This window comes from Sorex fumeus, unplaced genomic scaffold (genome assembly GCF_029834395.1).
Source record: "Sorex fumeus unplaced genomic scaffold, SorFum_2.1 ptg000002l, whole genome shotgun sequence".
In the NCBI taxonomy this organism is placed as follows: Eukaryota; Metazoa; Chordata; class Mammalia; order Eulipotyphla; family Soricidae; genus Sorex; species Sorex fumeus.
In genome coordinates, this window is record NW_026606059.1 from 35,215,550 (window position 1) to 35,228,933 (window position 13,384).

Sequence of the window (13,384 nt, forward strand, 5' to 3'; positions counted from 1 at the left end):
AAACAAAACAAAGCAAAACAAAACAAAAATCCATTTAAAAGGCCCGGGGCTAGGGAACGTCAAGCAGACAAACACACTTCAAGAAATCAAACGATCTGCTTCTCTCCAAAGTCACCCAGAAGCAAAAATAATACTCCAGTTGGAGACAAATGGAAAACAAAGTGCAAAGTCATTTAGTTTTCCTTGAGAAAAAAGGCACAACGTGTAGTAGGATTGTGTCAATCTGCATTGAGTTCTTCAAACAAAATATTTTCTTTGGCCACTCAATTGTGCCCTGATCTTGAACCTCCCAGTTCCACCCCCATCTCATCTCTAGTTAATCTGGAAAGTAGACATTGTCCCAGGGTAGCAAGCTTCCTCTTTCTTTTTTTTTCTCGCTTCTTTGGGGTCACACCTGGCAATGCTCAGGGGTTACTCCTGGCTCTGCACTCAGGAATCATTTCTAGCAGTGCTCAGGGAATCATATGGTATTCCGGGAATCGAACTGGGGTCAACAGCGTGCAAGGCAAACGCCCTACCCATTGTGGTATGGCTCCAGCCCCAAGCTTCCTCTTTCTTAAAGGTACCATGTCAATCAGAAACAGTGCAGACCACATTCCAGGAAAGACCAAACACGATTATTTATACCTCCAAACAATATGGGAAAGTTATCATGGATTTTAACAATAGATGTAGCTGCACTGACTTTTTAAAGCAGGAATACCAGCTGAGAAAATCCTGGCCTCCAGACTCACCATCTAATAAGAAAGTCTTCCTCCACTGTCCTTGAGTGTCAGTCTCATGTTATGTTGTTTTATACTCCACAAATGAGTGAAGTCCTTCTATGTCTGTTCCTCTCTTTCTGACTTATTTCACTTAGCATGATACTAGTGGACCAACATAATAACCTCTCAGTATCTGCATTGCGAACCATAATGCCCAAAACTAGAGCGACAGAGTATGGGGAAAATCATCTGCTATGGAGGCAGTGGGAGGGTGGTAAAGGGGAGGGTATACTGGGGATGTTGGTGGTGGGGAATGTGCACTGGTGGAGGGATGGGTGTTTGATCATTGTGTTATTGTAACTCAAACATGAAAGCTTGTAAGTATCTCATGGTTATTCAATTAAAAAAATTAAAAACAAATATAAAAAGATTTTAAAAAAGAAAGTCTTCCTCTTTTTAAAAATTTTTATTAGTGAAACACCACGAGTTGTAGACTTACAATTATTTGTGCTTGGGTTTCAGTTATACAATGATCAAGTACCCACCCCTGCACCAGTGCCCATTCTCCACCACCAATGATCCCAGTATCCCTCCCATCACCCCCATCCTCCCATCCCACCCCACCCCTGTGGCAGGGCATTCCCTTTTGTTTTCTCTCTCCTTTTGGGTCTGTGGCTTGCAAAAGAGGCATTGGGTGCAATCATGTTCAATCTATAGTCTACTTTCAGCATGCATCTCTCATCCTGGGAAGATCCTACCAACACCCTTTATTTGGTGCTCCCTTCTCTACCTGAGCTGCCTTTTCCCCTAGCATGTGCGGCTGGTGTCCAAGCCATGGAGTGAAACTCCTGGTGCTTAACTCGGCTATTCTTGGGTGATAGTCTCCTATTTTGTTACTTTATATTCCCCAGATGAATGCAATCTTTCCATGTCTGTCTCTCTCTTTCTGACTCACTTCACTTAGCATGATACTTTCCATGTAGTACCACTTGTATGTAAATTTCATGAGGAAGTCTTCCTCTTTGATGAAAATGGTTAAGATGTTTTTTCTTTGTTCCTCTCTACCTTTGTTTTTTTAAGAAATTGTTTAAAAAAATTTTAATCTCTTCCAATTACACTAAAGAAACCAAAAGGAACATAATTTTAGTTTGAGTTTTTCAATATAGTCTTATTTTACATAGAGCTAAAAGACATGGAATTAAACCTTCAGTGTAAAGTAGCTTTTCTTAGAAAGATTCATAGTTCCTAACAATGCCAGTTAACATACAATACAATGTTCTTTTCAGAAAGTAAGTGGGACACTGGGATCACCAAAGGTATGGATGACCCTGGTATAAAATAACATAAATCATACCTAATCCAATTTCTGTGGATTGGAACGATAAAATTCTAATTTCAGTTGGAAATAGCCTCTCACTCCTTGCCCCAGATCATAGTAAATCACCCATTTGAACACTAGCACCCCTTGAGGCCAAAATCCCAGAGGCTCCTGCCTTTGCGGATTGTTTTCCACTGAGCACAGAATATGGATGATGCATCAACATTGTCTCATTCTTATCGATTTTGTTTTTTATTGCTGCTATTCTTCTGTTTATATTTTATAGAAGGTTTTTTCAGGAAAAAATGCTATATTTATAATTCACAGGCATGATATATATACATATATATATCAGTTTTATCACTAATTGCTTTGAACTTGAGTAATTGCCTGATCCTATCTGCATTGCAGCTCCTATCTTTAAAAAAAATGTCAATAATAGCACAATTATACTGGTTTATCAGAGGATTACTGCAGCTCAAAAGAAAGTGGTAGTGTATACTAGGTACTAACATATTTACATTTGACTAGGAGAAACCATTACCTAGTTATAATTTTTTGTGCCTGTCATTGTAGTGCAGGGATCAAGATGAGATTTCAACCTCAAACATAATGCAATCTCACAATAGACAATATCTAACAACAACTGTGTAGTATATAACTAATATGTGATAAACATAACTAATAACCATCTAACAGGCTAAGTGCTTAGTCTATATAGCTTTCAGTCTTAAAATGTTATTATTATAGTCATTTTGAAAATGAGAAAAATGAAACTAAAAATGATTATATAAATTTTCCAAATATAACGCTTATAGGGCTGGAGCGATAGCACAGTGGTAGGGCGTATGCTTTACATGTGACCAACCCGACTGACCCGAGTTCAATTCCTCCACCCCTCTTGGAGAGCCTGGAAAGCTACAGAGAGTATCCCGCCCACACGGCAAAGCCTGGCAAGCTACCTGTGACGTATTCTATATGCCAAACACAGTAGCAACAAGTCTCACAATGTTACTAGGCCCACTCAAGCAAAACGATGAACAATGGGAGGACAGTGACAGTGGCAGTAAACTTATAAAGGCAATGAGGAGAACCGAATATACACCCATCTATTTTCATACTACCCTCCAGTGCAGGCCTAGAATGCCTTAATCACGTGAGCACACACATTCACCAGAAACAAATCCCACAATGTTTCTTACTCTTAGTCCGTACTCAGAGGGTTAAAAAGATGATGACAAAATAGCATAAACAGCTGGTTCCAAGGTGCTAGTTGCTCTTCTGTGATACTATTTTGTTTGTGCTCTGCAGCTGTACCAGAAAGTTTTTGTTCTCCAAATAAAATACTGAACTGAAAAGATAATTGGCATTCAAGACACACATGTTTTCTACCAGCAAATAAGAAAAAAGCACAACATTATTCTTGAAGGATGCTGATTTTTTTTTGTGTTTTGCAATTCTGCATTTTCCAAAATGACATCTGTTTTGTGAGTGACTAAAAACTCTGGAGGAAGAACTTGTAAAAAGAAATAAAGTTGTGCTTCTGAGCATTTTATTCCTTACTGCCTTCAAATGATACTTGTTTAGTTGGCCCATTTTCCCCCAAAACATTGTCAAGGCAAAAGTTCTACTCTTTCCTGCCCACATTTCTGACAGGTTTGAAATGATGTTCCAGTGGCAAGTATTTTAAAAGTTTCCTTTAGCACTTCTTTCTCATATATCAAATCATCATTTCTGTTGAGCACTTGGGGGAAAAATGTGCCTTCTAGGAGCATAAATGAATATAATGCATCCAATTTATATCATGCATTTCCTGGAGAAGCTCAAATGAATTTTACTGTCTTCACTTTCCAGGCTGTTTATTTTTTGCTGGTGTGACAACAAATACGAGAGTTTAAAAGAGCCATTTCTTATTCATTCCTGTATCTTTGATTTATCACTTCCTGTTCCATAAATTTACAGTTTATACTTCACACAAATTAAAAGAGGCCATAAGTCATGTAGTTTCCCAGACAAATCCTAGTTTTAGAGACAAGTAAATATTATATAAGGTCATCAAGGGAAACCCCACTGCAAACGGTATAGTGTCAAATTGAATCCCCCCAAGCCCCCAATCTGTACACAGCCACTCCATAAGACACACCATTCTAATGGGGGGGGAAATGACAACTTACAAGTTATGACTAGTAGAATCAGTACCCTTCAAGGAGGACACAAACTCTTACAGGAGGGTGACTCTCAGGAGAGTGACTCTCTCCTGCTGCCTTTGACCAAAATTTATAAAATCACACATCACAAAGAACTGAAATATAAATGAATCTTTGGGAATAATCTTCAGACAGAAATCTCCAAAATTGTCCTGGCAATTTAGTTCTCAGGTATCTAGTTCCATAATTCATGAACCATAAACCATAGTTATTCAATTCTTTTTCAGCGATTAGATGTGTCATTTTTGTTGTTTTGTCTTGGTTACATACGTTACATACACACACTTGGAATTTACTTTAGAGTTTAGGTGCTGACTATCCAAGCACCACTGTCTTTGGTTTTTTTTTCTTGTTTGTTTTCACCCAATTCTTCAGGACATAACATCTATTAACTTCCAGTCTTACTTTGGAAATGCTTAAGAAGAAAGTCTTAGGCTACTTCATATATAGGAAGGTATATCATTACAAATATGGAACGGCCAAAGTTATAGATAATTCTGTCAAGAAAAAAATACATATGTATGTATATATATATGCATACATATATGTCCGTCTCTAATTCCTCATTGTAAATAGTCAAAGAGAAGGTCATCAACAAATGTTGTAAATAGCAAAAATTAAAATGAAGTAATTAAGTAGCATATCTGACAGAAAACATATTGAATGAATACACATTTGGTAATATCTGATGACCTGTGGTGGGGAACTAGATTAGGCATTCTTTTCTACCATTTATTTTTATTTGTTTTGGTTTTTTTTGGGGGGAGGCACATCCAACAGTGTTTAGGTGTCACTCGTGGTGGGGCTTGGCAGATCAAGTGGGGTGAAGGAGATAAAACCTAGGTTTGCCATATACAAGGTTAACATCTTACCTGCTGTATTGATTCTAGACGCCCTTCTCTACCATTTTATTTTTTTTCCTTCTCTACCATTTTAACAGTGCCTGAAAACATCAGTGATCTTCTAAATATTACATAATAGACCCTACCAGCTCCATAATTCAACCATAACTCCTTATAGAGTAGTTCTGTTGGAGAAACCACTGACAATGTCAGATCTAGTGCAATCTTAAGGACAGACCTTCAAAGTAGGACAGGGATGTTGGGTCCAAGGTCTCTTTTTAAGTCACTCAGTTAACCATGGGAAAAGTTAAAATGAGCTTAATCACTTGTCCATTGTACAAATGTCACATCATTCAATCATTCATAGCTTCCTTTTTTAGATAAGAGACACTGCGATCATTTAGACAAATCTGTAATTTGAACATTTAATATATTTCTGTTTTCTATAGTTGATGTTCTATTTTTCCATTTTATAAAAATAGTAACTTCTCTTAAATCGTCAGGAGTTTTATTTTCTCTAATAATTTTCTATTTATTCTTCAGTCACATGCTATACTTTTAATTACTCAACCTTTTTTTATATCTTCTGCACTTATTGCGAACTTGGAAACTTTCCATACATATTATTGCATTTACTAACTTCATATACATCTAATCTAACAATGAATGACGTGAACTCAATTTTCATGTACAAATTCTATTGAGATCCCAAGATCCATTTCAAATCTCAATTCTCTTACCTAAATGTCTCAGATATTTCTAACCAATGCTAATACCTTTATTTGAAAGTGACTATAAGATCACAGTAGATTAGTATAAGACCTATAAGACCATGATATACTAATTTCAACCACTTTGCTCATAAATTTCAAATGAAATTGTATGACTTTATGCCAGCAATGAGCATAAAATTAGGTCCAAAAATCACTGTATCACTGACATCCTGTTGTTTCATCGATTTCCTCGAGCAGGCACCAAGTAACGTCTCCTTCCTTACAAAAATAATCATTAAATAAACAATGATCAGAGAAAAAACATGGAAATAGAAAAACTTAACAATGTGAAGATGTTCAAAAAACTTTTATTTATTCATATATTCATCTGGTATGAATCATTCCCACCCTGTCCCCCACTCTGTTAACTCAGTTTTTTGTAGACACTTCTCAGGTTCTGTTGTCTTTGGTCATTTGTTATTTAAATGTTATATTTCTTTATATACCTTGAATGAGAGAGGTCATTGTATATCTGTCCCTTTTCTGATTTACTTCACTCAGCAAAATATTACCCAACGAAATCCATGAAGCAATAAATTGTTTCTTTATGCAATCATCTGCTCTTAGACACTTGGTTTGTTCCCAGGCTTTTGTCTATTGTGAACATAGGAGCACTAATGTCCTTTCTGAACAGAGTTTGAGGTCACTTAGAAAAAAATACCAAGAGATGGGATTGTTGGACCATATAAAATCTCAATTATTAGTTAAGATGTGTTCGTATTATTTTCCAAAAATTTTGACGCAGTCCACATCCAGACCAGCATTGCAAAAGGATTCCTTTTTCCCTACTTGGCCACCAACACTGACTGTTTTTGTTCTTTCTGATATGTTCCAGTCTAATCGTTACTTTGTGCATTTCCCTGCTGATAAGTGATATAGAGATTATCACTGATAATAGGTATCTTTCATATACCTATTGCCCATCTATATGCCTTCTTTGAGGGAAAAATGCATTATTGTGACAATATGTCTGTATAGAGATCATTAAAGGAGACAGTTGGAGCACTATAAAGAGATTGGTCAATGCTAGGATTGATATCTTTGAGAAAGCTATGCTTTGCTGGATTTTTAAGAAAATTAGGGAGTGGAAGAAATGTTGTGAACGATGGGAGCAGTTTGAAAAAAGTTAGGTGAAATATTAAAATATCAATAATATTCCAGGTTATCAATTCAATAGATATGAAGTAAGAATCTGATCATCTTGATGCAAGTATACTTAGAATCATACTTTAAGCAATAACATTCTATACATTTTAATTCTTTAAGTACAGAAAGAAAACTTGAATAATGGACAAAATATCTTTGGTTTGGTGAGAGATACTCTCTTGCATTCAAGTATTTTCTCCATGCCCCTGCTTGAGTGAACTCCCCATACACAAATTAAATGTTACCTCTCATTTTATAATGCTCAGGTTATTTCTCATTGCCCAGGGTAAAAATGTCCAAGGTTTTAGTGATGAATTCTTTTTCTCACATGAATTAACCACTTTCCCTTGACCTGACCTTTGACTTCACTGTTCAAACTCTATGTTATAACCATACTATATTCCATGCATTTCTTTAGCACTTTATGATTGTTAGGATGTTATTACAATTTAAAACATAGGAGGCTTTTCTAAACAAGAGACTATATTAAATAAGGTTTTTGTGTTTATACAAAGATAACAACAAAATTTATTTAATGAGTGAAATGCCAGAACACATTTGGGGCGGGAAGATTGTAGAGATAGCACAATGAGTAAGACACTCTCCTCTGGCAGACCCAGGTTCATTCCCCAGCATCCCATATGACCCCATAAGCATTTCCAGAAGTGATCCCAGGGCACAGAACAAGAGTAATCCCTAAACACTGCCAGGTGTGCCCACCCCCCAAAAAGAAAGAAAAACTACCAGCATCTTTCTTCCCTTTGTCTGGCAATATCACACTGTCTTATAACTATATTTAATCCAAAAGAGTTTAAAATTCTGAGAGACTGAAAAGAGATATCCTATGAAATGATAAAAATACAAAAGTAAAAAGGCATTCTAATATTTCACTTCTAATAAACATATTTGCATTCACATATATGTCCCTTCCACACACAGGCTCTCCCTCTCTGACACATACACACACAGATGTCTCATACCACTGGAGGGCATCCTGGAATCTATGCATCACCAAAATATTCAGTGATAAAGACATTTTCTTCCTGGCACATTAGAGAAAGAAATTGAGACCAGACAGCTAGTAAGATAAGACACAGTCTCCCTTTAGGAGCACATGCCGCTTTGGCAGACACAAATATCACTCACTCACATGCACATGTACTCAAGCCTGTGTGCATAATTCACTTGACAACTCCAACTTATAACATTAGCATATGAATGCCGAGGCTTACAGTGATATTTGCCCACCAAATGGAGTTTATAATATAAATGCAATGAAAGTATCTGAAAGATTATTCTTTGCTATGAATTCGGTTTGTCAGATCTCGTATGTAAAATACATGTAATATCTGTATAGAACCCAGGGTAAATATATTCTTTCTGCATGTTCCCATGAAGAAAATTTTAGATGGGTAGGACAATATTCAATTCATATCTTCTTCCCACATAATGCATAAAATAAATGGCTCCAATTTCTCAGCTGTATGCATGTTTATCTCCCCCTCTTTTCAATATTTCACATGTATTAGGCCAAATGTGATTTTCTTTTCAATGTCTCTGCCTTCATTCTAATTTTTTATTAGATGTTCTTTTTCCTAGCTGCCAAGAGTTATTCACAACTTCAGGAGGAAAATTTTTTAATTGTAACCATAATCTACTTAAACAAAAGCCAAGAATTATTAATGCATGTGATATGTTTTCACCAAGAGATTATAAATGTCTTAAAGGGAGTAATATTGACTTCTTTAAAGTCATGCCATTTTTTAAGTCATGTGCCTAAATAGGGAATAAATTATTAATTATGCCATGTGATTCGTGATTTTTCAGGTTAACTAGGTCATCAACGTGTGTTCTTCAACATGGACTTACTTGTGTTGTTTTATCTCTTATAAAGCATTCATCGGAATGGCTGACCTAACCAAAAGGTTCAGACTTCACTCACCAGCCTAATGGTAGGTGCTTGATTTCCTTGATCCCCTTCTATAGTCTCTTATCCTCCAATTGCTAGATAAACTTCACTAAACCTTCATATGCAAAACTACAATGTTTCTTAAAGCCTTCACTCAGAAGTCACACTACATCAATTCCATTAATATTTAATTGCCAAGCAAGTCAGGAATCTACCCCAAGATCAGAAAATAGAGGAAATAAATGCCATCTATGTTGAGAGTTCAGCAAAATACTCTGGAAAAAATGGCAAGCATTTTGAAGTCTATAAAAGAAATTTTTTATATATCCCTCCTGATAAGTATCACTTACTGCCCCAACACAAGTCTAAAATATATACAATAGTCATATAATTTGGGGAAGTATATCATCCATTAATTCACCCACCATTTTAAATTTTTTAACAAATCAAGTGCTCACAATCTAGTAAGTGATTTGTTGGGCCCTAGAAATAGAGGGCACAATGAAAGAGGGAACTTACTATTTAGTGTGTGAGACTGAGCTAACTACAGTTCTTCCTATGACTCTCTGGTAGGTCATCAAAAATATAAATATACAGGGACAATTGGAAGATAAATATTTGTAGCTTATAAGATTATGATCATTGTGAAAGGCATGTAAATGTTTAATATGTTACAGAGAAAATTGTTTGAAAACAAAATATCAGAATAAAATTAAAATTCTATCTCTGAATTTTTAAGAATTGTTACAATAGAGACGTTACTGGTGCCCGCTCAAGCAAATCAATGAACAACGGGAGTACAGTGACAGTGACCAGTGAATTTTATTACTAAAGAAAGAATTCTATTGGAAAAGGGCATTGAGGGAAACTAGGAAAGTAACCAAAAGAGCAAAACTTTAAAATTTCTGGGAAAGGTACCTCAGGTAGCTCATCACATATACCACACGTGAGATATCAATTGGGGAAAAACTACTAAATTTGATCATTCTAAGGTTATTGCTGATCTATAGATATACAGCAATGTCCTTCAAGGGACCCTGAAGCTAGGATTATTTAGCTAATAATACCGAGTTACTTCATTATACTTATAAAGGACTACATGCTAAATAGTCTTATTAATAATTCAAAATGCAGCTCATGAAGCCAAAGCAAACAAAAATATTAAATAATTGCAATTAAAAATATATGCAAATGCATCTACATACATGTATGCATGCATAGGTAAATACATATTAAATAAGTATAAGACATGTATTAATTAATCATAAGTACATGACTACAATAGAAAATTATAAACAATGAAGAAAGATATTTGAGAAATATATTATCAAATTGATAGAATTTATTCTATCATTTATACTGCTATCATGTCTTATATTATATATTAGATATATTAGAATATCAGCATGTGACTTCTAAAAATAATCCCTTTAATATATAATGAATCAATTGTATATTGATTAGTTTGTGTTACATATAAAGAGAAATAACATGGTTTAGAATCATTTAACTATTACTGACTAATTATATTACTACATGATTTCCTATTATCATTCATATAAGATGACGAAGATATTTCCTTTCCTCTAGTTGCCTATACCGTATTTGTTTATTCCTTATAACATAATGCTTTATGTTCCCAACTTTTTATTTTAATTTCTTTGCTGTCTTCAAATTACCATCAAAGAAACCTTTTTTATTTAAAGATCTGTACATTTTTCACTACAGTTTAAAATCTTAAGAATCTCTGACCCCTCCCCAGGTTGTCTTCACTGAGTCACCTTAGAGAGGGTGCGGGTTGAGTTTCCCTCTCCGCCCCAAGTAGAACCCCAGTAGCTGAAAACCTCCAGAACCCAGCCGTAGTCTTGCTCAAGGTCACTCTCACAAACTTGGACGAGCCTCATTCATGAAGAAACCAGCAGAGGAACCCAGGTATGCAGGACCCATGGCTGAGATCTCCAAGCCTGCTCAGATCCAGACTGGGCCTCCTCCACCCAGCTTCCCAGTTTTCCAGTTGTTTGGCAGTCACACCCTCAAACTGCCCATGGTGCCATGTAATGTCATCAATGGCAAAGATCCAGAGACTGTAAAATAAAGCTCCCAGAAGAGAGCAATGCATTCATAGTTGCACAACCTCTTATACTCTAGCCCACTGATGTACCTAAAGTAGCACACATTTGTTTGGTTTTACCTACCTCTTTGTATTCTCTTATATACGGGCTTAAAGGGCTCCAGAATGAAATACAACAACCTTCACACACTTCCCTCCTATTGTGGTGGGAAAGTGCTCGATGGTAGGTAGGGTGGGTATTTGAATGTTATCTGTAATGAACTATCATGAACTACTTTATGAAAATTAAATGCATAAAAATCGCAAAAAAAAACTTACGATAGGGTTGGTGAAGAGATAAGGAGAATGTAGAAGGAAAAAAGGAGACACTACATAAATGTAACGGAGATATCAGATAGAGTCCTTTGTTCTTAGAGACCAAGATTTACTTGAATCTGAGTTTATCAGTCAGCTTTTGAAAACCAGATTAATTGTCCCACAATTGATACTAATCTACTGGAATAAGACTAGAAGGTCCAGTTGTAGCATTCTTTTTTTAAATTTTTATTAGTGAAACACCATGAGGTACAGTTGTAGACTTACAAATTTTTGTGCTTGGGTTTCAGTTATACAATGATCGAGTACTCATCCCTCTACCAGTTGTAGCATTCTTATGGCCAGCTTTGTTCCTTCCCACATGACCTTTATGATACACAGCTCACTGTAGCTCTCTCCTCCCATTGTTCATCAATTTGTTTGAGCAGGCAGCAGTAACATCTCTATTGTGAGACTTGTTACTTTTTGACATATCAAATATTCCACAGGGAGCTTGCCAGGCTCTGCCGTGCAGGTGGGATACTCTCGGTTGCTTGCCAGGCTCTCCAAAAGGGATGGAGGAATCGAACCTGGGCTGGCCGCATGAAGGCAAACGCTCTACCTGCTGTGCTATCGCTCCAGCACGAAAACATGAAACTATATTCCAGTAACAATTATAAGAGGAATTGTTACAGGTGGCTATTTTCAGACTTGGTTTATCAAAATATAATTAAATTTATGTTTCTTTAAAAAAAATAGACATAGGAAAGCTGGTTTCCTCCTAGCTCCGAAATCTTATGTAGATGCTGGTTCAGACCATTCTTACAAGATTAGCCTATCAACATCTTCTGTAGGATTACTTTAGATTTATAACAAACTTCTCAAAATAGAGCCTCCCCTGGGGGGTCAGGGAAATAGTTAAAATGTGTGGGAAAAATTCCATCATTACAGGAGACCCCCTGCAGCAACCTGGGTACCGAAGCTTTGCTGGGGATGCCCTTCTCCAGATAGATTCCCCTGAAGAATAGATCTGATCATTGGGTCCAAAAATGTAGGTTTTAATTTTGTTTAATTCAGGGACTACTCCCTGTGATACTTAGCCTTCTGGGCTAGATGTTGCGATGCTTGGGGCCCAGTGGAGAAGGGCATCATAAAAGCCACATCCTGACGATACCGTGAGGGTTAATAGAGCCACTGCCACCAATGCTTGAGGACGATGCAGTACACATGATCTTTATAATACACAGCTCAGCCTTCTTAATAGTCTCCATAAAATTGGGTCACACGAAGTCCCCTACTGTCATCACCTGATCTACACTTCCTTATTTCCTTTCCCTCTCTCTGGAGTAAATGCCCTAACTTAACTCTCATCCTTTAAGTTTTTTAGTTAAAATACAGCCCATTTATTCTGAAATTGTAACATTAAAAGAGAGATGGTACTTAGTTTCTACCAAACTTTCTTTTTTTTATTTTTTAAAGGCAAATTATTTGGGATCTAAGAAATTGCAGTTAAGAGGCACAGATTTTGGTAGAAACTTCAGTAGTGTCCAAAGGTGGGGTTCAATTTTTTTATTGCAAGAACAATGGTTTATAAGAATGCAAATGTTTGTTTTGGGAGTAAAATGCAAACATAATTTATACTCACCATCAAAGAGCCAATATACCTCCACCACTGTCTCTATGCCCCTTCCAATCTAGCCACTCCCCACTTCAACATGGTAACATCAATTTTGTATCATGGTCTAAGAGTTGGTTTTCATTACACAGTGGTATTTCTTTGTTTCCAATTTTTTTCACTTTATGCACTGTGATTTGGTAAGGTTTTGTACTTACAAACAATATACCAGTATATCCGCTGCTATATCCCAACCCTCAAACTGCCACCACCCAATACTCAGTTCTATAGACCAGTTCTCATGCTCTTTTGTCTGGCTATTTGTTGTTTTTTATGTTCCTGAATTGCCACCTAAGACTAGTAATTCTCTATCTGTCCCTCTCTTTCTGCCTTACTTCATTAAGCATGATAGTTTGCTCTAGATCCATCCATATAACATCAAACTGAAAGAGTTTTATCTTTTCTTATAGCTAAGTAGTATTTCACTGTGCATGTGTACCACTTT